A 25,796-nucleotide genomic window follows, 5' to 3' on the forward strand; every position below is an offset into this window, starting at 1 on the left:
CTACTTATTTAGCATAAACTAATTTTAAGTGGGGCTAAACTATTGATTAGAGCTCTGCTTTCATTGTTGCAAAGCTAGATAGTAACAAGATGAGGTCTGCATCAAAGGATGAAGTTAGCGTCTCTGACTGGAAGAGACTGTTGGGTATGCTAATTTTGTATCTGATTCCTCCCAATGCCCTAGTATCGGCTACATGCCAGCTACTTTACATAGAGGGCAGGTAAACATCTCATGTGTTAAAGCTGAGGAAGTTGTGAAAGACTTATGTAAGGTGACACAGTTCAGGTAGCCTACAGTCAAAGGCTGCTATGACGATGGTGCCAAGCTTCCTCAGATTACTTATGCCTGGGAACTTCCTTTAGGGAGGGAGGCAGCTGCCTGGTCACTTAAGGTGTATTGCTGCTGCCTTCCTTAATAAGGAGGAGCCAAGAGATAGGGTAGAATCTCATTAACATAAACGTGAGTTGTCCAACCGGAAAACTGAATTCATTTGAATATCAGTGTTTCCTTTGGGGAATCATGAGTGAAGGAGCTTGGAGAAGGAACATCTGGATTCTGGTGTGTAAGGTATATGTGTTCCTTCCCCTCGCTCTAGGGTTCTAGCTTTCCAAGTTTGCTTACAGGTTAGCTATTACTCAAGGCTGGGAGAGAGAGACTTCCTTCTAAAGCTTTCTCAGCCTCCTGTACTAAAGAATTCCGGGGCTTTAAGAAGCTGGCCAGGGCGCTGCGGAGGCAGCAGAGGTCGGGTTTCCTCTCCTCCCCCCCCCCACTAGGAAGTGGTCCCGCCTGGGGGGCCGGGGGTGGGGTGGAGTAAAAAAGTGTCTGGATGGGAAAGTAAATAAATGCAAGGCAAATAAATAAAGAAAATGCCCACAAGCAATTACTGGGAGGAAGTGACATTTTCACGTAAGTCACTTTTCTGACAGACACCAGGCCTGTTTGGCTGAGAGTGCCGTGGGAATGCTTGGGGGGAGGCGGGGTAGGGAGATCGCTGTAAGAATCCAAGGCACAGCCGGGGTGCGGAGACCACCGGGTCTCGTGTGCTGGAAGTGGCCCTTCATTCTCCCTTGCAGCCCCTCCCGTGTGCCCCCAACTCCAATTTAGAACGGGTTACGGCTTGAAGCCCGCAGGCGGCGCTTTCCCTAGGCCTGGCCGGGACTCCCAGGTGGGTACCCCGCCCCGCGTGCGCCGGGATGGGCCGGCCCCTGGGCGGCGTCACGGCAGCCGGGGAGGAGCGCGGGCGGGGAGCGCGCGGAGGCGGGCGCTGCGCGGGAGGGTCGCCGCCGCAGATCGCAGGCCGGTGCGCGCGGCCGAGCGGGCGGCGGCGGCGGCGACAGTGGTGGTGGGGTGGGCTCGGCGGCGGGCAGGCTCGGGGCTCCCGGGCCGGCAGGGTCCGCCGGGTCCAATTGCGTCCGCTTGGTGGCGGGAGGAGGGAGCGGTGCAGACAAAGAGCGGCATCTGGGCGGGCGCAGCGCGGCCGCCGCCCCGGGACTAGCGCTGCTGCCCTCCGGCCTCGGCGTGCACTGTGCAGCGAGGTAAGGCGATGGCGGGGGCTGCAAACTTGGGCCGGTCGGTAGAGTTGGAAGAGAGGGGTGGGCGGGCCGGGGCCGCCCTGGGAGGGCCAGGGAGCGCGTACCCCTGCGCACCCGGCTAGTGCCCTCGGCCCCGGCGCGGCCTGCCGTCCCCGGGCACCCGCACCTCGGATACACACCTTCCTGCGAGCCCTCGCCTCCCTCAGCCTCGGGCTGGCGTGGGGGTGGGGCGCCCTCCGCGGGCAGACAACGGGGACCAAGGACCGAAAGCCCTCGGGAACACAAGCAACCCTGGCCTGCCGGCGGGCGTGGGACCGAACCTTGGTCGAGTCGCCGGGCGCGCGTGCCTGGGAAGAATAGCCTAGGATCCGAGGGCTACAGCGCTAGGAAGCGGGAGGCTGCGATGGCCGGGGAGAACTTACTGTACTTCGTGATCCGGCACAAAGCTGCTGTCACGTTCTCTAAAGGAGGTCTTTGCCTCGGCTCAGGGCGCTTTTGTGCCTGGTTCCAGTCCCTGCGCCCGGTCCCGCATTTCCAAGACTTAAACCTCTTGAACCAAAGTTTTTCCCAGTTGTTCTGCCCCCTTAGTTTATTCAGGGCGATTTAAGCAAGTGGTTCTGCAAGAATTTGATGTGTGACTTTTAATGTCCCGATGGCACCTCCCTTTTGAGCACTTTTAGCTTGGCATTGTGTGAAGGGGTTTGATTTGGAAAACACTTATTTATACACAACAACGATTCTCCCGGAAGGTGTGCGCGGGTGGTGGCTAATGGATAGCAGACGTGACTTAACAGTAGTATTGTGAACAGCTTGGGAACACAGCTGGGCGCCAAGTGGAATGGGCCCTGTCACCGTAGCCCATTCAGGTCGGCAGCTTCCTCCGTATTTGACTTTCCTTATTTTGCTAACAGGTTTAAGGCCGGTCTTGCCAACTTTGCATCTGTGTGTGTGGTGAACAGGTCCGAGTTTGGGCTGGAGGTGCACAGGCCGCCTCCTTGGTTGACCCAAAAAGAAACAGCCCATTGACCAGTGGGCGTGGCTTGCTGGTACCCTCCCTTGGAGACTTCTCTGCTCCTCACCCACTGAAGGCTTTTCTGCTGGGATTTTGAAGAGGAATGAGAATAATTTTGGGTGTGTTTCAAGCCTGGGTTTTTTGGTATAGTTAGCAACAGTGGTTTTCCAGTCTAAAGGTCACTACTTTATCAGAACATCTGAACTGCGCTGTGGGCACTCCCTCCATTCACTTTCCAAGTTTATAGATACAGACTTAGAAACAGGACTTTCGTGCTTGTGCCTGGTTTATGTAGTGAAGGCAGCCAATGGACACATGGAGAAGGTGCACTTTAGACAGTTAAGGTTTTAGACCTTCGGGTCTTTCCTAAGTGACCACAAGGGACAATCCCGCCTTAAACTTTCTCACCTCCTGGTAGGTTCCTGTAGTTTTGACTGAAGAAAGTAAAGGTCGAAGTGATCTGAAGCTGAATTGAGAACTTTGTGCAGCTGTAAAGTTTTGAGTTACAGCTTACTGCCTGTCTTGCTCTCAGCTTCTGAAATGTGCTTGAACAGAGTCCCGTTTTTCAGGATTGGAAGTTGCTATGAGAGCTCTGGCCACTTGATAGGTGATTTGCCCACTTGTGGAGAAACTGACCTCATAAAAATGGGTAGAGCTTATAAAAGGTGGTTTCCAGCTCCTGGTCGTCTGTTTTCAGTCCTTTTCCAGGCTTTCAGTTTTGCTTTTCCCAGCAGTCCTTGCTTCCGTCTCCATCCTCCTTTTCTCTTTGACCCTGTCATATTCCTGACCTCTGTCATGTACGTTGGGGTACTGAACATTCCCGACAAACAGCAATGCCCAGGTGTTTGAGAAAATGTGCTTTGATCCTTGTTAAATCTCCCCAGCTCTTTCCAATGTTGGAGCAGACTGGACCCCTTGAAAACAGCCATGAGACTCACTGATTGCGTAGCGACCTGGAGGTCTTTATTTGATCACTTGCATTAGCTTAATTTGCCCTGGCAAGACCAGACTTGGTTGCTCTGTAGGGCACATATGCTTCTAAGTGACTGGCTTGCAGTGTGCACTGGGGCTGACATGACTTGTGGAAATGATTTTCTGATGTTCAGAATGAGCCTTAATGACTGAAGAATTCAAGACTGCTTGTCCCACGTGCGGAACAGTGCAGTGAACAGTGTTGGGAGAAGCTCATAAGCTAACTCTTCTTTACAAAAGAACTGGGAAGCTTCCACTAGAGACTTAGGAAATGAGTTTTCCCATCCAGAGGGACTTCAAATGTTGCTTCAGAATTATTTCTCCTTCCTAAAAATGAGTGATGGAAACACTTCTCAGGGTGTTTTCAAAGGGCATAAGTGAAAAAAAAAAAAGACAACATTTGTGCTGTTATGTGTAAGTTAGGTGGCTCAGAGGAGGTCAAAGCAGTCTTTTAAAACAAGCTATCAGAGGTATGCAGCCCTGGTGAAAATAATTCATTTCTTTAGGCCATCAGAATAGTGCAATTTTTAAAAAAGACTTTTTTTATTTTTCAACAATTCACTTTGGACAAATCACAGAGAACGTGATGGTAGAGTCTTTTTAGGGAACCATACCCACATTCCCACCCCTCCTCCCACTTTCTTCTGAAGTAGACTTCCTGAGATTCTCAGTGCTCCAGGCCATGAAAAATACTCTTTAGGTCGACATAGCAGTGCCACACTAGGGTTACGGTGGTATTTCCATCGAGGACCTGGGTAGCCGCCCAAGAGGGAACTAGTTACTTTCCCAGATTTTATGGCTGTCTTAACTTTCATCTCTTTCAAGGGCCATTTCTCTCCTGCATTTCACCATCTTCTGTCTCAACTAAGAGGCAATGACTATGTCCTGGGACTTCCCCCCGAACTTTATTGGTGGTTTCCTTTGGACATCTGTGACCTTCTTCCCAGTTGTTGAAGACAACTTCTTACCCTGATGTAGGCTGGATTGATCATACCACTTGATCCGTAGTTCACGTGCAGCAACACATTTCTTAACACAGTGTTGATTTCGGGCCTGTGTTATTGAGGTTGGTGATGAAATCAGAATCTTAGCTTCTGCTCAGAATCACAACCACCACACCACAACCTACATAGCTTGGTCTCTAGGACTTTGAAGACAGTGAGGGAATGGGTGTGATCTGGTGGCCTTTATTTGGTAAGTTCTCTTGCAGAGCAAGTCATTCGTAGTTCTGCAGGGAAACCTAAAAACACAAAACCCCTGACATTCCTTTAGATCCCCCTTTACACGTCCTGCGGGTAATCTTATGCAATCCTTTCTGTGCACCTGCATTGTGACTGCCCTTGGTGGAGCTAAACAAACCCCGCCGACAAACCCCGCCCCAGAGACCTGTGGTGGGACTGAATGGTTTTTGTTATTGTGAGACTGTGGTTGGTCTCACCCGTGCACTGTCCTCAAGGCTGCAGCTTCCAGAGTGCCGAGATGACAGGTGTGCGCCTGGCTTGAGTTTTGGAGTTTTTCAGTAGATGAGGCTGCCCATGTCAGCCTGATGAGATAGCTCTGGCCAAAGCTTTGGTTGTGTTGGTAGGAAGTAGTTATTGGTCGGTTCTCCCCTTTCTCCTTTCTGTATTTAGTATTATTTTTAAGCAAAGAAGGTTCAAGTTTACCCAGAATTTAATTGTAGGTTGAAGATCGCTAACCTGAAAGTCTGGTCTGTAAATTTCATGACTTCATTTTTCTTTACAGCTGACTAGCATCCTATGTGCCACTTTTTTTTTTTTTTTAATCATGTCTTCATCTGTCGAAGGACATTTAGGTTGTTTCCGTGTTGTGAATAGGGTGGCAATAGCATGGCTGACCAGGTATCTGAGGAGTAGGATGTCTGAGTCTTTTGGGCATGTGCCAAGGAGTGGGTCATATGTTAGATGTATTTTTAGTTGGTGTGCTCTTTGAGGATTCTGCACAGGGATAGTTCACATTTATACCAGTAGCGATGGAGGGCTGCTCTTTCTACAACCTCCCCAGCACTTGTTTTGTTGATCTGGGCCATTCTGACTATGGGTGAGATGAAGTCTTAAAGTTGTTTACATTTAAATTTCCCTGGTAACTAAGGATGGTTTAACACTTTTGAGAAAGCATTCCCAAATTGAAGGCTTTCCGAGCACCAACACGATATGAGGCCATAAATGGAAAATTCCGCCCCTGACCTTGGGACAAGTTGTCCAAATTCAAGTGAACTAGAAATAATACTGAGATTACACTCAGGTGCATATATAAACTGTATATGAAACATGTGGATTTTTTGTTTTGACTTGGGTGTTATTTCCTCTAAGCGTGACAAATTCGGGGTAGACTGGGGTGTTAGTAAATAACACATTTATCAGCAGGATAAGCAAATGATTTACCTAGGAGTTCCAGTCCAGGGTGACACCATGTTCATGCTGCACATACCTCAAAGGCTGACACACTTCCCGCCCCAAACCTGTTGGATGAGGATCGTTCAACTTGTATTGCAATCTCTTTGTTTAAGACAGTTTTGGGAAATGGATACATTGGCTAGCCAGTTGTTTTTTTTTTTTTTGGTTCTTTTTTTTTTTTTTTTTTTTCGGAGCTGGGGACCGAACCCAGGGCCTTGCGCTTCCTAGGTAAGCTCTCTACCACTGAGCTAAATCCCCAGCCCCGGCTAGCCAGTTGTTAAAGGGAGAGCCAAACTGCCAGATGACGAGATAAGAATAAGATATTAATGTGATTTCGTGGTTTACAAAGCATACTTTGCATGCTCATGCTTGGAGTTCTGCATAGAATGACATTTGGGTCTGACATCTGTGTGAGAAAAATGCCAGAGGTTGCAGGTCGTGGGCTTGGGTTGAAGTCTTGTTACTCAGTGCCCTGTCATCTCTCAGAAGGCAGCAGGTGAGGAGGCCACAGGGTTATTGAGTTCCGGAGCACTGTCATAGCCCTTGGGTGTTGTCTTATAGTTTCTATTGCTGTGACGAAACACCATGACCAAAAACAAGTCAGGGAAGAAAGGGCTTGTTTATTTATTTACTCATTTATTTGGTTTACATGTCTCTGTCACTGTTTAATATTGAAGGGAATCAGGACAGAAAGTCAAAGCAGGGCAGGAACCTGGAGGCAGGAGCTGAGGCAGAGACCGGGGAAGTTTGCTTCTTCTGTTGGCTTGCTCAGCCTGCTTTCTTCTAGAACCCAGGGACACCAGCCCAGGGTGGCCCCACCCACAATGGACTGGGCCCTCCCACAGATGTGTTTCAGGTATGTGTAGATGTGGTCCGGGCAGTTTAAATGTGGGGCCCTTGGAAGAAGAGTCATTTGTGTGGAGGCAGGCAGGAGATATGGCAGTGACTTTGTCTGTATGCCCTTGCTTCATTTTTCAGGAGCCAGAGTTGCCCGGAAGATCTCCTTGTGTCCAGGGTATTCATTCCTGCTTAGTGTGTGTTTTGGTCTGCTTGGTCTTCTGTAGCGGAATGCTGCACTAGGTGGCTGAAACAGCAGAGTGAACTTTCTCAGCATTCTGGAAGCAGGAAGACCAAGGGGTCTGGTGAGGAGTGTTCTTCCTGCTGGCCCTTTTGTTTTTAACTGGCACCTTTGTTTTGTTTGTTTGTTTAGTTTAGTTTACTTATTTACAGTAGGTGTATAGAGTAAGGGGGTCTCTGCTGGGCCCTTGTCTTGTTTAGAAGCAGTTCTATTAGGTAAGGTTCCCATTCTTATTACCACCTTCAACTGTTGCCTTCCCCACTTACAATCGTTTAAAAGAAATTATATGTTTGTGTGTGTGTGTGTGTGTGTGTGTGTGTGTGTGTGTGTGTGTCTATGTGTAGCTGTAGCTGTTTGCATGTGAGTGCTGGTCCCTGCAGAGGCCAGAGACTATGTTAGATGCCCTGAAGCTGGAGTTAGTCAGTTCTGAGCTGCCCGACATAGGTGCTAAAAACCAAACTTGGCCTCTGTAAGAGCAGTCTGAGCTCCTAACCAGTAAGCGTCTCTCGAGCCACAATATGAAAATATTGCTTATTTTGGAGGTGGAGGTCTCACTCTGAATTTCTGGCTGGCCTGAAGCTCACTGTGTAGACCATACTGGCCTCAAACTCACAGGATATCTGCCTGCCTCTGTCTTCCAAGTGCTGGGATTAAAGGCATATACCACCATACCCAGCTTCAGCTACCTTCTTTAAGTTGTGTCCAGATACATTTGGTCTTCAACATCTGTAGTTTTGGCCAATTGCAAAACTTTTATCTTTACTAAATACCTGCAGTTTGTTTTTTTTTAAAAATGTATTTCTTAGTATAGTTTCCATACCATTAATGTTATTGGATGTATACATAATCTAAAATGTATAGGATAAAGAACATAGGTGACACAAAAAGGTTGTGAAAGGTTACAGAAGCGATGTGAACATCTGAGGGTTTGGGTGCTGCAGTGGTTCTGGAACCAGTCTTCCATGATACTGGTGGGGGATGGTATTGTTATTTGGGGGTTAGAGCTTTACTGTTTGAGTCTGGGGCTACAGTTCCATCCATCACAGTATAGCTCTGTCTTCTCAAATGGCTGGTCTTAGGAAATACAGTTCCTTTCGCCACCCTGGTCTGGAATTTGTTTATTTTTCTCTGGGGACTGCCAGGGGTGATTTCAGAACAGTTAGAAGTAGAGAGAGACTGTCAGCTCATTGCGTCTAGCCCTCATATCCCATGACAGGTAAGAAGCTTTGGCACTGACCTTGGAGGCTGTAAGCAGAGTGGTCAAAGACAAAAAGGCTTGCCTCAGTTCGCAGTGGACACTTGCTTTCACCTTGTGGTTTGGCTGCTGGGCACTCACTGTGTTTTGTTTGTGTTTTCTCTACGAGGACTTTCACAAATACAGCAGAGAACACGATGGGTTTTCTGTGAGAAGGAACACTTTTGCCGTTCCCTCACGAGAGTAGAGTGCGGGCAGGGTCTGCTACCTCTGTGACAGGACTGTGGTCTGTGAGTCAGCGAGTGCCCTTCCTGGGCTGTGCATGGTGGTGACTGGTGAGACATATCTTGTGCTGTGTGTGTGTGTGTGTGTGTGTGTGTGTGTGTGTGTGTGTGTATGTGTGTGTGTGTGTGTGTGTGTGTGTGTGTGTGTGTGTGTATGTGTGTGTTTATGGCCAAGGATAGTCCGTTGTTACAGGTGACCACATTGGAGAGTGGGGCTAACCTGTAACCACTCTCCATCCATATAGATTGGTTTGTTCATGGTTCCTTTGTTGCTTCATTCCTTGGGTGTTGTTCGTTTGTTTATCTTTTCATTCATTTATTGGTATGAATCAGTCATCTTTCCTAATTATTTCTAAAGCGTCCAGTGTCTCAGACTATCCCATCTTCTGGCCTGCCTTGCTCACTGGCTACCGTCCTCTTCATCCATCCGCTAATTCATCCTTGAATTCCCTCTGGTGTCCCCAATCTTGTCATCAGCCCTATAACTAGTCTATTTTATTCCTCCTCCAAAAGATTGCTTTTCCTGACTCTGCTCTATTGATTTTTGCCTTTGACTTTGACATCAAAACTGCTTCTGATGACTCCTGCCATCTGTTTTCTCATTCTTTGTGTTCTAACACTCAGTCGGGGCCACCTTCTTGCACTTGGTGATGCTACACTGCCCCAGGCTCCGTCTCCCAAGACGATCCAAGTCCCTGGTGTTACAGATGTGGATGTACACACTCACTGCTGTCTCTGTTCTCCAAACCCCACTCTCCTCTAAGCTACCACCTCTGTAACCACATTACCCACCGTGGTTTGCTAACCCTGGTCAGTAATTGCTCTTAGACACTGCTGCACTGGGTCTGCTCAGGGCTACCCCTAGACTGCTGGGCTGCTATGTAGCTGTGGTTTTGCAGACGGTGCTGCAGGAGCCTGCCTCTTCTTTGTGGGAAGAGAGATCTTCTGTAGAAAGCAGGGTGGGTGTGTGTCTTTTAATGCAGTATCTCCCTGTAAATTCCACTTGAAGCCACCGTTTGTCGGGGGCAGTGCTATCCCATTGAAATGCCATATGAGTCACACTCACCCATGTGCATGCCAGCCCCAGATGTAACTTTAAATGTTCTTGGGGCTGCATTAAAAGTGTAAAAAGAAACAAGTGCTACCGTCATGTTTCCCTTTACCCAGCGAAGCTAGTTTGATTTATGTATATTATCATTACAAGCATAATTAATATGTGATTGGACTGTTTTTATTTGATGAAGTCTTTAGAATCCAGCATACAAGATGTATTTAACAGCACATATCTTTTCCTTCTTGGAGAGTTACAGATCAATTAGAAATGTGTTTTTATTGTAGAGATTTAAATTGTCAACATAAATAAGGTTTTACATATTTTTGATCAGTACTAAGTACTTAATCTATATGTAGGTATAGAAGCTAAAATCATGTTTTTGAGTGGTCTCTCACATTTACTTACACACACACACACACACACACACACACACACACACACACACACACAAAACCAGGCATTGTAATTACTGTTCTAAGCACATTATAGACAGTAACTTACTGAATTCACACAAGACCCGGACAGGGCACTTTCTGTGTTTATTCTGGAAAGAAAAAAAGGGAACTGGTTGGCTGACTGAGATCACAGCCACTCAGTGGCTGGTCTGGAACTTCTGTTTTGACCACCTCACCCTCTAAGCCAGAACACCATACCTTTGTTAAGCTGCGTCCAAAATGCATGAAAAGGAACATAAGCTTCCATGATAGTTAAGATTTGAGAAGTGTTGAAAGAAAAAAAAATGGTAGGGAGTGGAGCTTCGATATAGATTCATTCTGGAAACTACTTATCAGCTCCATTGTGCAGGAGGCTCTGGACTTTGGAAGGACTCGATGAATAGACTGCTTCAGTGGCCTTGGAGAGGGGCTCTGAAGGGCTACACTGTTCTTCTGACTACTCCTCTGTGTCCATGTGGCATGTCTGAAGGTCTTGAGGATTTCCAAGTTGGCTTTGGCCTCTTTTCTCATCATAGAAGGAGGGGTTGCCTCTTGGTCTGCATTCTTGGGAGCAGCTGCTCAAAGTCCCTTTGGGAACTATGGCACGAGCTGCCATTCCAGGATAGTATGTGTTCCAGACCTCTCCAGACTTGGCCTTTAGTGTCTGGAGGTTCCCAGAGTCTTGGGAAGCCTTTTCACGAGCAGATGAAAGTGCCTGGAAATGATACAGCCTGCCTGTGTCTATCGATTTCCCTTCAAGGATGTACCTCAGCTTCATAATGTATGAATTTTGGCTGAGGATTTAAGGATGTCTGTAAGTCAACAAATATTTTAATTATATCACTTAGGAGCCTGGCTGCAGAAGCGTTTGCTGTCTTTCCTTGCTTCCTTCTGTCAGCTGTGTCCATTTTGTGGCTAATCACTTTACAAGCTTGAATCAAGCGTGTGTGTGTGTGTGTGTGTGTGTGTGTGTGTGTGTGTGTGTGTGTGTGTGTGTGTGTGTGTGTGTGTGTAAGGCGTGTGTGTGTGTGTGTGTGTGTGTGTGTGTGTGTGTGTGTGTGTGTGTGTAAGGCCAGCCAGAACTGATAATAGATTGTTCTTATTGTGTGCGATGGAAGACAGCTCGATGTTGACATTAAAAAAAACCCACAAGCTACTTTGGTATTTTTTAAATTAAAAAAACAAAAAAAATTTTTTTTAAAAAAGCAAGAAATAAAAGGATTCATGATGGAAAGTTTCCAGAATCTTGGTAGGTTGATGAGTAAATTTAAAGACACAAACTTAGCAGAACCTAGCAGGATAGTTAATAAATTGGGTCTTTTCTGTCTATTTTCCCCCCTTTCCGGGCCTTCGGGATTTCTCTTCATTTTTTTCACTCTTGTGTGGTCCTCTGTTCACCCACCGGGCTTCTCTATGTGGTCTGTTCACCTGGGCACACACACTATCCTTCATGTCCTTGTTCACAGCCTCCCTGGGATCTGCCTTGCTTGGCTTTATAGATCGACTCCTATCCCTTCTGATCAGTGCTCTGCTTTGCCTGGACAGAACTGAAGCATGTTTGATGAACTGCCTGTGGGTCAAGGGTCTCGTTCTTTTCAGACTTGGTTGTGCCTCGTACCCGATATACTCAGTCATCCAAAGAAAAGCTGATTCTGACTTTGATAGAACTGAATTCTCTTTCCACCACCAAGTCTAGTGGGTCAGGGTTTCAAACCCGAGGGAGAAAATATATTTTAACACCCCACATACTGGTACATGTATGGCTTCCTCTTCATTTTGGGATCTGATTTGCTATTAGTTTGGATTGGGAAATAGAGACAGTTCACTTTTGCAAATCCAAAATTATTTTTTCAAGGTTATTATCTTGAAAACCTTGATGGAGGCTTGAACATCCTCCACCCATGTCTGTAAAACTCATTGATTCTCAGCTGAGCACTTTTCCTGTGCTGACATTTCGTAATGTCTGGGGACGCTTGTCATGCTTAGGGTACTGTAAGTAGATAACGGGTACAGGCTGGCTGTTGAAATCCTGTAATACATAGACCTGTTCGCACAGCCCAGAATGAACTGCCTCGGAATACCCACCGTTAATCAGCCTTGGGGTGAGTGAATGCAGTTTTCTCCACAGAAGTGTTTCTGAAGTTAGTGGATCTCACAGTTGCTTTTATTATTATTTTATTGCTTTTATGCCTCCATGTTAATCAGCACAGTGAAAATAATACAGGTTTAGAACTCCTCAACACCATTTGTACATCTGTGCCCTTAAATATGTAAAGGAGACACTTCTACGTAATTGACTCTTTCCGTGTGGAATAATGCTGAAGTCCGTCAGTGCTTATCTGTGTCCAATTAGCACACTTGTACCACACACTTAGGAAGAGCTGATTGTCGCATTGTAACACCCAGCTGAGATGTAAAGAAAGCCCATTGCTCTCAGAATGCCCACTGATGTGGGAGGGATAGTGGACCCTTTATCAGTTGCTTAAGCAATGGCCAGTTAAAAGACATCTGTTTTCTTAGAAACTTTACACTGATTCTCCAGAGATATGTATTTTTATTACCAAAGTTCATGGGCTTGAGGGCTCAGCCTGGTTTGTTTTGAGCTGGGCACATGTGTTAGTGTTTGAATGTTTGATGTCTGCTTTGTATGATCCTTACCCTCTTCAAAGAGAGAACACAAATACCACAAATTAGACCTTAGGAAGGAGAAGGAAAGGGAAAAGTCTCATTTGGCTGTTAGTTGCTGACTCCCAGCATCTACACAACTACCGATTAGCCAGCCTAAGATATGATGACTGTCTGAATTTTTTTTTTCCCTTTGTAAATAGGCTCTTTCTTGATCAAGCAGGGGGGGAAAAAGGACCCTAGAAATGTGGAGGAGGCTTGAGTTGGAGTCGCCTTGCTTCTTAGCTGTCTGTGTTGTGTTGATTATTTCCTGCCCTGTCCTCTTCCTCTTTTGACCAAATTTCTTATCACCATTCTTCCTGTTCTGTTACTAGGATGAGTACCGTAGCGACACAGTGACATTTCAACGTTCTGAGATCTTAAATGTATAGCTTATCTTTTCTCTAGCCCCATCTCAGGTGACCGAGGATCCGCTAGAAAGTTAATGGCAGCTCTTGGAGAGCACTGTGAACTTCTTCAGTTATGCGGGGCATGAGCAATATATCTTTTTGTTGCTTGTGGGCTATCCCGTGCCATTTCCTCTCGGAGGGTGGGTAGAAGGAGTCTCCTGTTGTGAATTGGATTTTGGCAGATGACGAAAGTACCCAGACTGGTCGGTGGGTCCCCAACTGTGAATGGTTTTCTGGAGAGAGAGCTCTGCACTGTCCGGATGCTTCTTGAAAGGTGCTGGCCCTGCACTCCACTGAGACTTGTCTCCTGCCTGTAAGCATCTGCCTCAGGTGGGGGATAGTTTGGCTTTTCATTGTAATTTGAACTGTATTGAATTATATCATTCTGGACTTGATTAATAGGTTTATCTAAGTTTGAATGTCTAAAGTCTTGGTTCATATGAGGCGAGTCGTTGCTATTGAGTCTTTGTTGCTGATTTGGCTACTTACAGGGTTGAGTCCTATCCTCTCCTAACACTGTTTTGTGTTTTGTGAAAGAGGCTGCCACAGTGTTTCCTATAGGACTGCCTTTGGGACTTTTGTAGTTAGTGTGATATAGCCCTTGATTGGTAGAATGTTTCCTTCAAGAAACATGGATAAATGATTTAAGCAGCAGCTACAGGGCCCTGCTACTTGTATCAGATCCTCTCCACTGTGGTTAAGGCTAGACGTGGGTGGGTGTAGAGGTGACAAATCCTGTTATTCTTCAGATCTCTCCTGTGTGGCAGACTACTGTTGGGATTGTATTTTGAATAAGCAGTGTTCGCTTAGTGAACATTTATTGAAACTACCTGTGTGCCAGGGCTGTGAGAGCCAGACCGAGACCTACCCTCAGGGAGTGTGCAAACTAGCCTAGAGATTTTTTAGTCCACACTCATTTCTTACCCTTAATCGCCATCTCCATATTTTTGTGAGAGGGGATACTACAGAAAGTCCCCACCCCACCCCCTCAGCACCAACAGAAATGAAGTTTGAGTATTTTGGAGGTTAAATCTTTCCCAAGTTCCTTGGAGAGGGAGGCTAGAATGGTCACCTGAGCGGAGTTGTCTCCTGGTATAGTTGTGGATGTTGGTAGCTGGCCCAGCACCCTCATTCACTCATGTAGCTATTTCAAGGACTCAGATGAAAGTCAGTCCTTTCATTTGCACACAGTAGACTCTTGTTTTGGGGTTAGCTAACCCTGTTCTTTAAACTCTGCTTGTCTGTTGCTTATTTACTTTTTTAAAAAAAAAATCAGTAAAGCTACCTATTGCGGGTTTTAGCTGAAAATTGCACTTAGGTAGCACACAGATAATTTATTTCCTGTTTTTGTTGATAATGGTATGAATACATTAGCTCACGTTCTATTTTGTTTTTAATGTATGGTTTTTGAGACAGGGTCTCTCTATGTAGCCCTGGCTGGCCTGGAACTCGATATGCAGACTAGGCTGGCCTGGAACTCAAAGAGATCCACCTGCCTTTGCTTCTTTTCTTTCTTTCTTTCTTTTTTTTCCAGAGCTGGGGACCGAACCCAGGGCCTTGAGCTTGCTAGGCAAGCGCTCTACCACTGAGCTAAATCCCCAACCCCCTGCCTTTGCTTCTTGAGTGCTGTAATTAAAGGCATGGGCCACCACAGGCAGCTCATGCCCCTACCTTTTAATTTAGAGAAGGTTTATTCAGTCAGGTTTGTGTTTCGTGTGGGGCAATGGATGTTGCAGATCAGCTCTGTCCAGCTATGGCGAGGACTTGTTTTGTTTTCTCCGAGGTCTGATTTGGAAAGCACTTCCTTTGGAACTTGAAACTGTTTCTTACTCTAGTGTACGTGTTTCTTTTTGCATCAGGGTCCTGAATTTTTGTATTTCAGATTGCCAACTTCTCAATCCAGTGCCCAGATCACAAAGGTGGCCTGTGAGGTGATAGAAAACTTTTCCGGCGGTGGACAGATGTCAGCCTTTATTTTTAAGTTCTGTTTAGCATAGGAAAACAAACCAGCATCGCCTTTCAACGTGAATAGGGTCTTGGCTATTCAGGTTGAAGCAGCCTTCATCTCCTTTGGCTTCAGATGACATGGGTTATTGTAAAAGGGTTTTAGTGAAACACTAGAATTAATTAATGATAGATTGTAGTTAATTAAGGCTTCATGCTTCTGTTGAAGTTAATTTGAGCGTAAACCAAGTTTAATTTAGAGATAGGAGGCTTGTGATGGATTAAAGGAAGAACAATGTTGGATTTCTGGTTTGGGGCCTTGAGAAAGAGAGACTTTGTATTAAGTCCTTGTTCAGTTCCATGGAAAGTTACAAGTTTGCTTGTACAGTCTATCCCTTTATGTATTTAAGCACTCACTGTGTTCTGTTGGATTTCAGTAATGTAAAAACCTCACTCTGTTTTATTAAGCTGAGCTGTAATGTTCTCCCTCCCTTCCTTTCTTTTAATGTGAAAAGTTCGTGTTAAACTCAGGACCTAGAGCCCAGGGCCTTGAGCTTAGTGGGAAAAGGCTCTCGCACTGAGCAGTATTCTCGGGTCCTTTATTTTCTTGAGTATTGTGATTCACCAGCTTTATTAAAGTACAGCTTATTACTGTTCAAACGCCACCGTGGTATTTTACATGTATGTGTGTATTTTATACTTTACATGAGCATGCCCCTCACCCTCCAATGATCTCCTTATATAGCACGACCTAGCGATGAATATGCTATGTAGCCCAGGCTTCATCCTAGCTAACCCTGTGGGCTTGAATTACAGATGTGTACCACCATATCCATCTGTGCATTTTAAAATACTCTCAGATGACTGGGACATACCCAGCACCATTTTTCCTCACTTCCTTCGTTGTCTGGCATCGGTATAGGGCCCTAGTCGTATTTAACGATCAGTGTTGATACACGATGTTAACAAAAGCCTGTGCTATGTTTGGATTTATATAATTAGTTCCTAACATCTGTTTCTCTATCCCAGGACCCCACATTGCTTTTAATCCTGTCATCTTAGTTTCAAGGGTCTGGCATGGCTTCCGAGGCTTGGTTCTGGTGGCTCCCAGCACTTTGAGCAGGTTTTGAGGGTTGTTTAAGTTTCCTCATGATAAGATTGCGTTTCGAGCAGAGAGGTGAAAGCTCCATTCTCTTCACGTCACAGGTGCCACCCTGTTCCATTTTTGTTGCTGTGCTAAAATTGGGGGTGGGGTGGGTGGAGGGGAATGTACTTTAGTTCACAGTTCTAAGTCATAATTTTTTCATTTTGGGAGAGCCAAGGCAGGGACTTGAAGCAGCAAGTCACATCCACAAGAGAGCAGAGAATGAGTTCATGAGCGCTTCCTGCGCGTTGATTTTTCACTGCAGTTCAGGGCCCAGTCATGAAATGGTGCAGCACTCGTCCAGGGTGGGAGTCTCAAGCCAAGTAAGGGAAATCTACCACAGATTTGCTTACAGACCAAACTGTCTAGGCAACCCCTCACTGAGACTCTATACCCAAGTGGTTTTGTGTCAGAGTCGACAGTTACATACTACTGGCATGGTTTGCAACTGTATGTTAACCTCTGCCACCTGTTTTCTCTAATGGTACAGTTTTCTCTAATGTTGATTTTTCTCCTTCTTTCCATCTCTGGTCTTTGGGACAAGTCAGCTCTTCTACCTTGAGTGGTTGTTCCTTCAGCAGCTGCTCAGAACTAACTCTTCATGGGAGATGATGTTCAGCCAGGAGTACAATTTCAGGGGCCATAGAAGACATGGCAACATGGCTCCTTGGCCCCGTGGTGGAGGAGGCGATAGGGTGGTTCTTTAGCATATTTCTAGAATGTGGTTTCCGGATATGGAGAAAAATAAATTCTCAGGGCCTGCTTTGGACCTAATGACTCATTCTTCTGAGATAGATTGGTCTGAAATCTGTTGAGACTCGATGTTCCCCAGGTGATTCTGATCTGAATGGGAAGTTGAGGGCCTCAGCTGTTGATTAGCATCTGAGCCCTTCTCATAACTCCGCTTGTGTGGAGGCCGCGTGCTGCTGTATGTTCTGAGCCCTAACGCTCCGTGCAGGAACTTCTACTCCCACAGCTTGTGCTGGCGAGCTAGTCTTATGTCCGTTCGGCACAGAAACTGGAGTTTTCTGAAAGGAGGGAATCTCAGCTGAGACAAAGCTTTCATAAGATCCAGCTACAAGACGTTTTATTAATTAGCGACTGACGGGGAGGGCCGAGCCTATTGTGAGTGATGCTATCCCTGGGCTGGTTGTCCTGTGTTCTGTAACAACCCAGGATGAGCAAGCCAACAAGCAGCACCCCTCCATGGCCTTTGCACAAGTTCCTGCTTCCAGGTTCCTGTTTGAGTTCTTGCCCTGACTTCCTTCAGCAATGAACAGTGATGCAGAAGTGTGGGCAGAATAAACCCTTCCTCTCGGCTGGCTCTTCAGTCATGGTGCTTCCTTGCAGCAATAGAAACCCTGAGTAAGTGCCTGCCCTGCCTTCCAGTTTCTACCACCTTGGTCCGGCTCCCTTTATATGAGCCCGTGTTCCTTCTTTCTAGGTAGCTTCACTTCTCAGTTTGATGGTTTCAGGTTTGCAGTAGAGGAAGAAATGAACAACAGTTCTGATTCATACTGTGGAAAGGTCTGGACCAAGGAAGGGAGACTTAGCTAAGTCTGTCAGAAAGTTTTGTTTCAAGAGAGGTAGGGAACCTAGACCCTGTGTAGACAATGTTCAAGTAGGTCAAACCCCTAACAGGTCTAAGTTTGCAAGCTTCTCCAGTGGCTGTGCTTGAGATAGCTTTATGGCTCTCAGGCATATCCCTTGGTTGAAGTAGGCTGACAGTGACCAAAAAATGGCTCTGTAGCCTTGGGGTCTAGGGTCCTTGTCTTAGGTGGTGTTGTGAAGGTTCTGGGTAGGAATAGGGTGGGCACAGTGGTCCAAATCCGTTGTGGACTCCAGGTGCCTCCAGATATAGAGCTGGCTGACTACACCATGTGTTAGTCTTCCCTGAGCCTGCTCTGCCTCCTTCCCTATCCCGCTTGCTAGGCCAGGGTGGTCTCCTGCCCCAGTGCTGTGGGAGGCTTTAAGTGTGCTTCGGGCTGTAATAGGCTCACAAGCTGGCTTAGGAAAACATCTCAGAGACAGTCTTTTTCTCTATTGGCTTTCTGATATGAAGTTCTAGAGCAGCCTTTGTTGTTGTTGTTGTTGTTGTTGTTGTTGTTGAGTGTCTATAAGGTCATAGTTAGGACCTGTTAAGTTCTGTTCCCCATTATTCCCCAGTAGCGGTAGGATTTGGGTTCAAGGTCAGGAAACAACTTAGCCTTCTGCATCTCTAGATTGACATAGGTCACAGAGGCTCATTGCATCCATTTATGTGACTATAATTCATGACACTGTATTTGTGTATTAAAATGACTAAATACAAATTCAATGTTTTGAACTTGCTGTCTTTTCAATTTGTGCTGCTGTTGTAGTTGGTGTTCATTTTGATCCACAGATATCACACACACACACACACACGAGAGAGAGAGAGAGAGAGAGAGAGAGAGAGAGAGAGAGAGAGAGACAGAGACAGACAGAGACAGAGATAGACAGAGACAGAAACAGAGACAGAGACACAGAGAGACAGACTTTGTTTTAAATAGGATCTCACTCATTTACTAGCACAGGATTCAAACTCCTGGTTTCCAGTGATCTTCCCAAGTACTAAATTACAGGTATGTGCCACTGTGCCTAGCCACATTTCTGGTGTTATTTATTTAGTTTTTATTTTATTTATTTATTATTTGAAACAAGGTCTTTCTGGGTAGCCTGGGCCTAGAAAGGCTTGAACTCACAGAAATCTGCCTGCCTCTGCCTCCAAAGTGCTGGGATTAAAGCCATGGGCTATCATACCTAGTTCTGCCTGGTGTTTTTCTTAAAGAAAGGTCAGTGCTAGTTAGAGATTGCAGATAAGAATTTCAGTGGCTTCGTGTGGATATCACTTGACTCCATGACATTTATGGGGTCAGGGAAACTTTAGGGTTGTCTGCTTGTGGAACCGCCTTGGGACTTTCCTGTCACAAGGCTGGTAAAAGCATCAGATGTCTGTAAGAGTGGGACTGAACCAGGGGTTTCTGCTGTATCTCCTTCTTCAAACTGAGGGAGGCCGGTCCTGAGGGTGTAGGCTCCAGGATGTACTGGGCAAGTGCCAGACTGCAAGCTTGACCTATACTTAGGAATGGGAATCTCCGCCACTCTTCCTTCCCTCCCTGATCGCCACAGCAGTTCAGAAACTCTCTTCTCTGCAAAGGGACTTGTCCCTGCTCCAGCCCTGAGTTTGAGATCTAAAGGTTTGCTAAACCAGATAATAATAGGAGTTGGAGCTGATGTTGCATGGAGTTCAGAATTATTTCTTGGAGAAGCCTTCGCCTATCCACACACCTCTGCTGATAACTTCACAGGAGTTCGTGAACTTGTGATGAAAAACAACAAAAACAGAGCCAGGCATTTTTATCTTGACCACCTTTTAGTTAAAACCATTTAAAACCCATAAGACTCTTGAGAAAGGCTCCAGGCCTCAGTATTGTACCCCTAGAGAAAGAACACATGACATAGAAGGATGGCCCTGGCTGGGACAAACATGATCCTGCCTTCTGATGATGTCCTTGCCGCTGGCCAGAGGCAGCCTACCTAGGCCTTGCAGGAAAGTAACTTAATTTTGTTACCTAACAGAACTCTTTCTAGCCTTGCGATGTGTTATCTACCTTCGGGTAGATAACATAAAATGTCTTCTCCAAGGGAAAACAAATCTAAAAATTCAAAGCCCCCATTATTATTTTTATAAATGGAGAGTTAATTATTTAATTCCACAGTAGGAAGATATATACTGTTTCTTGGCTAAAAACAGTAATGCAAGTTTGTTTTTAAGTGGTTATTTTATTATGTTCTGGTAGTTGGGTTGGGGCTTATAGACTTGTGATGATGTCTACGAAAATGTCTAGAAAAATGTTGGTATCTTTAAAAGACCTAATACATTAAGGCTTTTTGGCTCTTCGGTGTTCTGTGGCAAAGCAGCCCTTGGAGCTTTTGACCTGTGTTTGAAGAAAAACGCTGTGAAAGCTCGGTGATAAGAATTGGCACACACATTGCTTGCACTGGGCTTCCGTGGGTGCAGCACTGTAAATAACAGGGGTGAGAAACTCCCTTTCGTGATGCCTCAAAGGTACATTCTGCTATAGCACCACTCAAAGCACCACTGCTACAGCAGGAGGAGCTGATATTTATTGAGTACTTACCAGGGCTGAGCATTTCATACATGCTGTCTGATTTGATTCTCTCTACAACCCTACAAGACTGCCCTTATCCTTGTTTAACAGACGTTAACAGGCGAAGTGGCTTCTTTGAAGAAACTGAGCATTTTATCCAAGCACTAGTCTTGGCAGCTTTACTCTGGAGCATTTTCCTGTGGGTGTGTCATACTCGCACGCCCCTGCCGTGATGCTTGGCTTGGCATTGGCCACAGTCACGATTCCTAGGTGTGCTGCATGCACCTTCTCCAGATTCATGGATGGTGTGCGGTAGACGTCCTTATTTAACCACGCAGTTTGAGTGGACATGCTCTCCTATCTGTGGCTGTGAGTTCCATGTGTTTACCCGTGGCTACCTTCCCATGGCTGCTTCTTCAGGGTTCAAGCACAAAGCACAGTGAAGCTGCCTCAGAATCTGATAGCCAGGCCTGGGAAAGAAACCAGCTCTGGTTGTCTAAAGAGAAGTCGCCAGCTTTGCCAGGCAAAAAGGTCTTTAGGTGCACACAGAGCTCCAAATATTTTATTGAGACCCAGATTCATCCCTTTTCTTTCCTTCCTTTCCTACTCACTTATTTATATATTTGTTTATGAGGAACCCAGGTGTGCTAAACCAGAGCTCTACCACCGAACCACATCCCCAACCTGAGACCTTGAATTCTGGGACATGGTTTTCTGGCACTTTTTATTTATTTGCTTTCTGTGGTATGGGTTTCCTTGAATAGTAAGGAAGACACACACACTTGATTCTTTACTGAGTTCATTTCTTTACTGTTCTAAGTTTTTAAACGCATGTGTTGCCAAAACAAGCAGAACAGACGCCTTAAGACCGTTGTGAAGAAGAATGCCCATCTTGTAACTTACAGTTCTCAGCCTCGTGTGTAGCTTGTATTTGCGACCACTGTGTAGAGCTGTATCAGCTTCTCAACACTCACATCTCTCCATCGCTCTAATCTCTGTAGTATTTGTTCCTGTTACAGCAAGAGAAGGGCCTATACCTGTGCGAGCTGTCTATGGAGTTGAACGTTTAAGCTTTCACGCCAGTAGACCCGATGTCTCCATATATTTCTCTGCAGCAAAATCCCTTTCTTGGCATAAATTTTAAGAGGAGATTGCAGACTTTCGTGGTATGGCTGTCTTATGGCTCATGATTCATTTTTGCTGCGATGTGCCTTAAGAGTCATTCCAGTTTTCAGTTACCTAGATTTAAGTATTACCCAGGCTGTGCTGCCTTGGAAGTCAGAGTGTAAACGGCCCCTCCAGAACAGCATTGGAGTTCATCTCTCCTAGAGAATGATCTTGTCTCAGAATGATAAATAACAACATAGGCAGCTGCGATTCGTCCACTCTGTGACTCTGTGTTTTCAGAATTGTTTTCCTTTAAGCAGTCGTACTCGGACTGACCGACTTAGCCTTTCCCCTTGTTGGTCCTCAGGGCAGCCCTATGTCGTGTTTACAGTGGAGCCCGTCGCCCATTCTTTGAAGGGACTTCCTGACAAGAGATGAAACATTCTTAGCCTTGGTATGCCCTTTCCTTTTAAGGGTGACGGTCACTTTCCACAGGGTAGGTCATTCATTGAAGCCATATTTGGGGCACAGAGTTAATGGTAGAGTTGGATTATTGTGCTTTTAGTCACAGTGGCCAGATGAAAGAGAGGCCTGGGTGTTCCTTTGTTTAGTAACCCATTTTATACACAAACATTACCTAATGGTGGGGCATTTGAGAAACCTGTCACGTAATTCATGTCACAAACCTAAATGTTACAGGAATACCAGACAGCCGTGTTACACACCTGGACGGTGTGTGTGTGTGTGTGTGTGTGTGTGTGTGTGTGTGTGTGTGTGTATACATACATATATATGTATATATGTATATATGCTATGAGCAGTCATTTATTTACCATCAAGTGTAATGTCCTGCATACAGTTGCACATGCACTTACGTGTGACTGGTGGCACATTAGGTGTGTTCCATCAGCATCAATGCCAGGGTGGCTGTGGTATTACCAGCCTGTAGGAAGTTTTCAGTTCCATTGTCCCCAAGAACCACCATAACCTGTGTGATTTGACAATGACTGGAATTTCATTTTGTGGCGCACGATTGTATTTTCCATTGGTTTATCATGCCTGAAACAGGCAGATAACCTAGCAGAGGTACTATCTAGAGTGTAAGTTTTAGAAGAAGGCATGTTTTGACCGGGCATCTCTGTAGGCATGTGTATTGGGTGTGGCATGCCCAGACTCTGGACTTAAAGGGATAAGTAATCGGTTGTGTATTTTCAGCTGTTCACTATGCAGTGTCAGGGGACTAATACAGTATACCGCCAGAGTCGCCTATTTTTATTACTTCTTGGTCAGCGTTTGCTACCAAGCATGACTCCTCAGAATTACTATTCTAATTCTTCGTGAGGTTTTATGGTGTTTCCCCTAACTTTTCAAGAGTACAGAAAATTACTTTATGGGGGTACCTTTTAGAAATGGGAGGGGGAAGAGGAGGTGATGGAAGTGAGGCTGAGGAGAAACAGCGGGTGTGAGACTCCACAGCACAAGCCTCGAGCACAGAAGGGGCGCAGGCTTTCCAGCTGGGAACCGTGAATGCTGAGGGCGTGGTCCTGGAGGCACTGGCAGGTGTAGGAGAACTTGGCACATTCTGTTTTAACCTGCCTTGGGCTGCTTTTGCTTCCCAAAGTCCATCTACAGTGTGGTCTGGACTAGGAACCCAGGGATGCAGACCAATATGGTTACATCCACACACATCCTGCCTCTGGTCCCACCTGGTTTTGTTCCCTCCATATTGTTTCCTTCTGTGGTGAGATCTGTTAGATTTATTAATAGTTTTAATGCCTTTGTTTTTGTTTTCAGGTCCGTCCGTCTGTCTGTCTGTCTGTCTGTCTTTCTTTCTTTCTTTCTTTCTCTCTTTCTTTCGATGTGTAATGTTGGGAGTGGAGGGAAGTGTTGGTCTCAGAGAGAACCTTGATGTCCTTGAGTGTAACTTCTTCTATCTGGGTTGCACATAAGTGCACATAAATCCCTGTGTGGAGACCGATGCTGCACAGTGGCAAATGGAACCAGGGTCTACTTCTCCCAGTGCCGAGCATAGTTCCATCCACAGACCTTCTTTCTGTTTTGGAGGGCCTGCCGGGGTTTCATTCCCTCCAAGTGCCTTGCCATTGCCGGGGTTCTGTGTAGATGTAGTCCACACTCAGAATGCTGAACAGTGCTTACCTTTCTCTCTCTAGAAAGAGGAAGCCCCGAGTGTGTTTGGTTGTGGTGTCCTGTCCCTTCCTTTCACTCCATCCCCTTTGCTTTAGTGATGTTATACTGACGTTGAGCCACTGTGGGCAATAGAGTACAAGCTACTCAGGTAAATTAGAGCTCTGACTTTACTAGTAACCCGGTTCAAAAAGTCAAAAGGAATGCATGAATGTGATTCGTCATCCAGTTGTCACCTGTAGTGTAGATGCCAGCAGGGTCTGCTCGTGACGGACAACCAAAGCTTAGAGGTTGACAGTGAGTTAACACGGCAGAATTTTATTCTTTTCATTTAGCCTTGTTTCCACAATAGCTTAACTGCTGTTTTGCGGAAGGTTATTTTTGTAGATGTTCTAGCTTGGGGTGCTGATAAGATGCATTGGGAATGTCTCTTTCTGAATGTGTAGAACAGTGCTTGGCAAACAGCCCGTGGACCGAATCTGTCTCGAGACCTTTTGTGTGATCAGCCCTGTTAGGCACACCCTGGCCGGGCTTGGTGGTACATAATCCTAACACTGGGAAGACAGAGGCAGGAGGACCAGGAATTCAAGGTCAGCCTGCCTATGAGTCCCTCTCTCAAAGAAAGAAATAGACAAAAGCAAAAAAGAGAAGAAAGAGGACAGCCAGGGTTGTTCAGTGGCGAGCTCTTTGTGGCTGCCTTTGTGCACAGTCGTATCATAAGTCGAATTGAGTAATTGTGAGCCTGTGACCCACAGAGGCCAAAATACTGTGTTTATCGGGCTCCTTCTGGAAGAAGCCTGTTGACCCTGTGCGCAGGAAGTACAGGGCTGAAGTGGGATGCTGCCGCATTGGAGCCTTGCCCGTCCCTTTCTTGGCACCATAGCTCTGTAGTCTTTTCTGGGGCAGGAGGAGGAGGCAGCCTTCAGCAGAGGGTTTCTGAAACACCTCGTGATTCCTGGCAGAAAACAAGTACTTCCTAACTAAATGTTAGCGACACCCCTCTCTTATATCCCATGTTTTGATATGTAGACTTGCTTGTTTCTTCATGGAAAACTTGAGGTAAATTTCAGAGCGTTAAACCCAGTAGAAGTAGAGCGCACTCTGTGTGCGAGCACTGTAGGTGCAGCTCCAGTGACCCCTGTAACTGCATGAAGAAAGTACAGGGGGGCAGACAGATTTTAGTGGTGTGTGGATTAGCCCATGTCATGCGGACATATAGTCAGTGTGACAAATCGCTACATTCTAACCTTTCGCGGAAGACTGCAGTGTTCCTCTTGTTATGCCTCTTACTCTGTAGCACGTCACAGCTGGAATAGCCACATCCTGAGGAAGCCACCATAATAGGCAGCCCCATCCTCTGATACCAGCTGGCTGTCCTCTAATAATCACCCTGATGCAGACTGGTACATTCCTCCTAAGTTCTGAGCACTTAACCCAACAAGATGCCCTGCCCCCCCCCCCCACCCCAGTTCAGATGCCAGCTGCGGAAGAACCTCCTGTATTTCTGACTGATCAGTTATAAGTTCCCATGGCTTCCCCTTCCTGTTCATGAATGCCATGTGTCAACTGCCAGAACTCAGGAATGGCCCTGGGTCCACCTGCAGGGCCGCATTTTGCAGAAGTCAGTTACTGCTAGTTTATTAGGAAACAGGCAATCCGGGAATGGCAGGGGGCAAGGATGCACAGGGTGTGGCTGGGGGCATCGAGGGGCAGCAGAGTTTTCACAACCTTTCCAGTTTCCTTCAGAAAATCATCTCAGGGGGCTCATTAACCAGGAAGTCCTCAATCCAGGACTTAAGAGTTAAGTTACTGTCCACCTTCCCTTCTAGCAAGCCGTGGAGGCAAGGCTGAAAGTCCCCTCTCTTTTTAGAGACCCCGTATTACTTCCCTTCATAGGCTCAGGCTCAGTTGTGGCCGATTTTGGCTCAGGATCAACTATCACTCTGGAAATTCTGAGGTTTTCTGGGAGCTGTATCAGAAGCCAGAACACTGCCCAGAGATACTTTTTTGTATTATTTCCATGACAGGGCAGCACTAACTCAAGGCCCACCCATCCCCACCCCTTCCCCAGCTGGCAAGACCTATTTAAAACACTTTTCTGTGAGCCGCTGAGGCTTTCTTATTTTCCATTCTCCCTTGCCCTTGACTGAGTAATTGCGAATCTCACTGCACTGGTTAACTCCCCCACATCTTGGTTCTCAGGAAGCCAAGGCAGGAAAATATAGTAACATTACTAGGGATCTTTAAATGTAGCATTGTGACTGTGCTCACAAT

At 46.1% G+C, this 25,796-nt stretch overlaps 1 protein-coding gene across 4 annotated transcripts in view; it reads left to right on the forward strand.

Moving 5' to 3' along the window:
• Positions 1-475: 475 nt before the first annotated feature.
• Positions 476-25,796, forward strand: part of Nck2 (NCK adaptor protein 2) — a 126,412-nt gene continuing 101,091 nt past the window's right edge. Inside the window, exon 1 of one of the 4 annotated variants that reach the window (XM_006244825.5) lies at positions 476-567. The gene's annotated coding sequence lies outside the window, so the exon portion shown is untranslated. Of the gene's footprint in view, positions 568-950; positions 1,166-1,448; positions 1,536-25,796 lie in introns of those variants that run through there. The other 3 variants (XM_063267164.1, XM_063267163.1, NM_001108216.1) reach the window with 3 other exon arrangements.

The sequence above is a fragment of the Rattus norvegicus genome, chromosome 9, assembly GCF_036323735.1.
Source record: "Rattus norvegicus strain BN/NHsdMcwi chromosome 9, GRCr8, whole genome shotgun sequence".
NCBI classification, from domain to species: domain Eukaryota; kingdom Metazoa; phylum Chordata; class Mammalia; order Rodentia; family Muridae; genus Rattus; species Rattus norvegicus.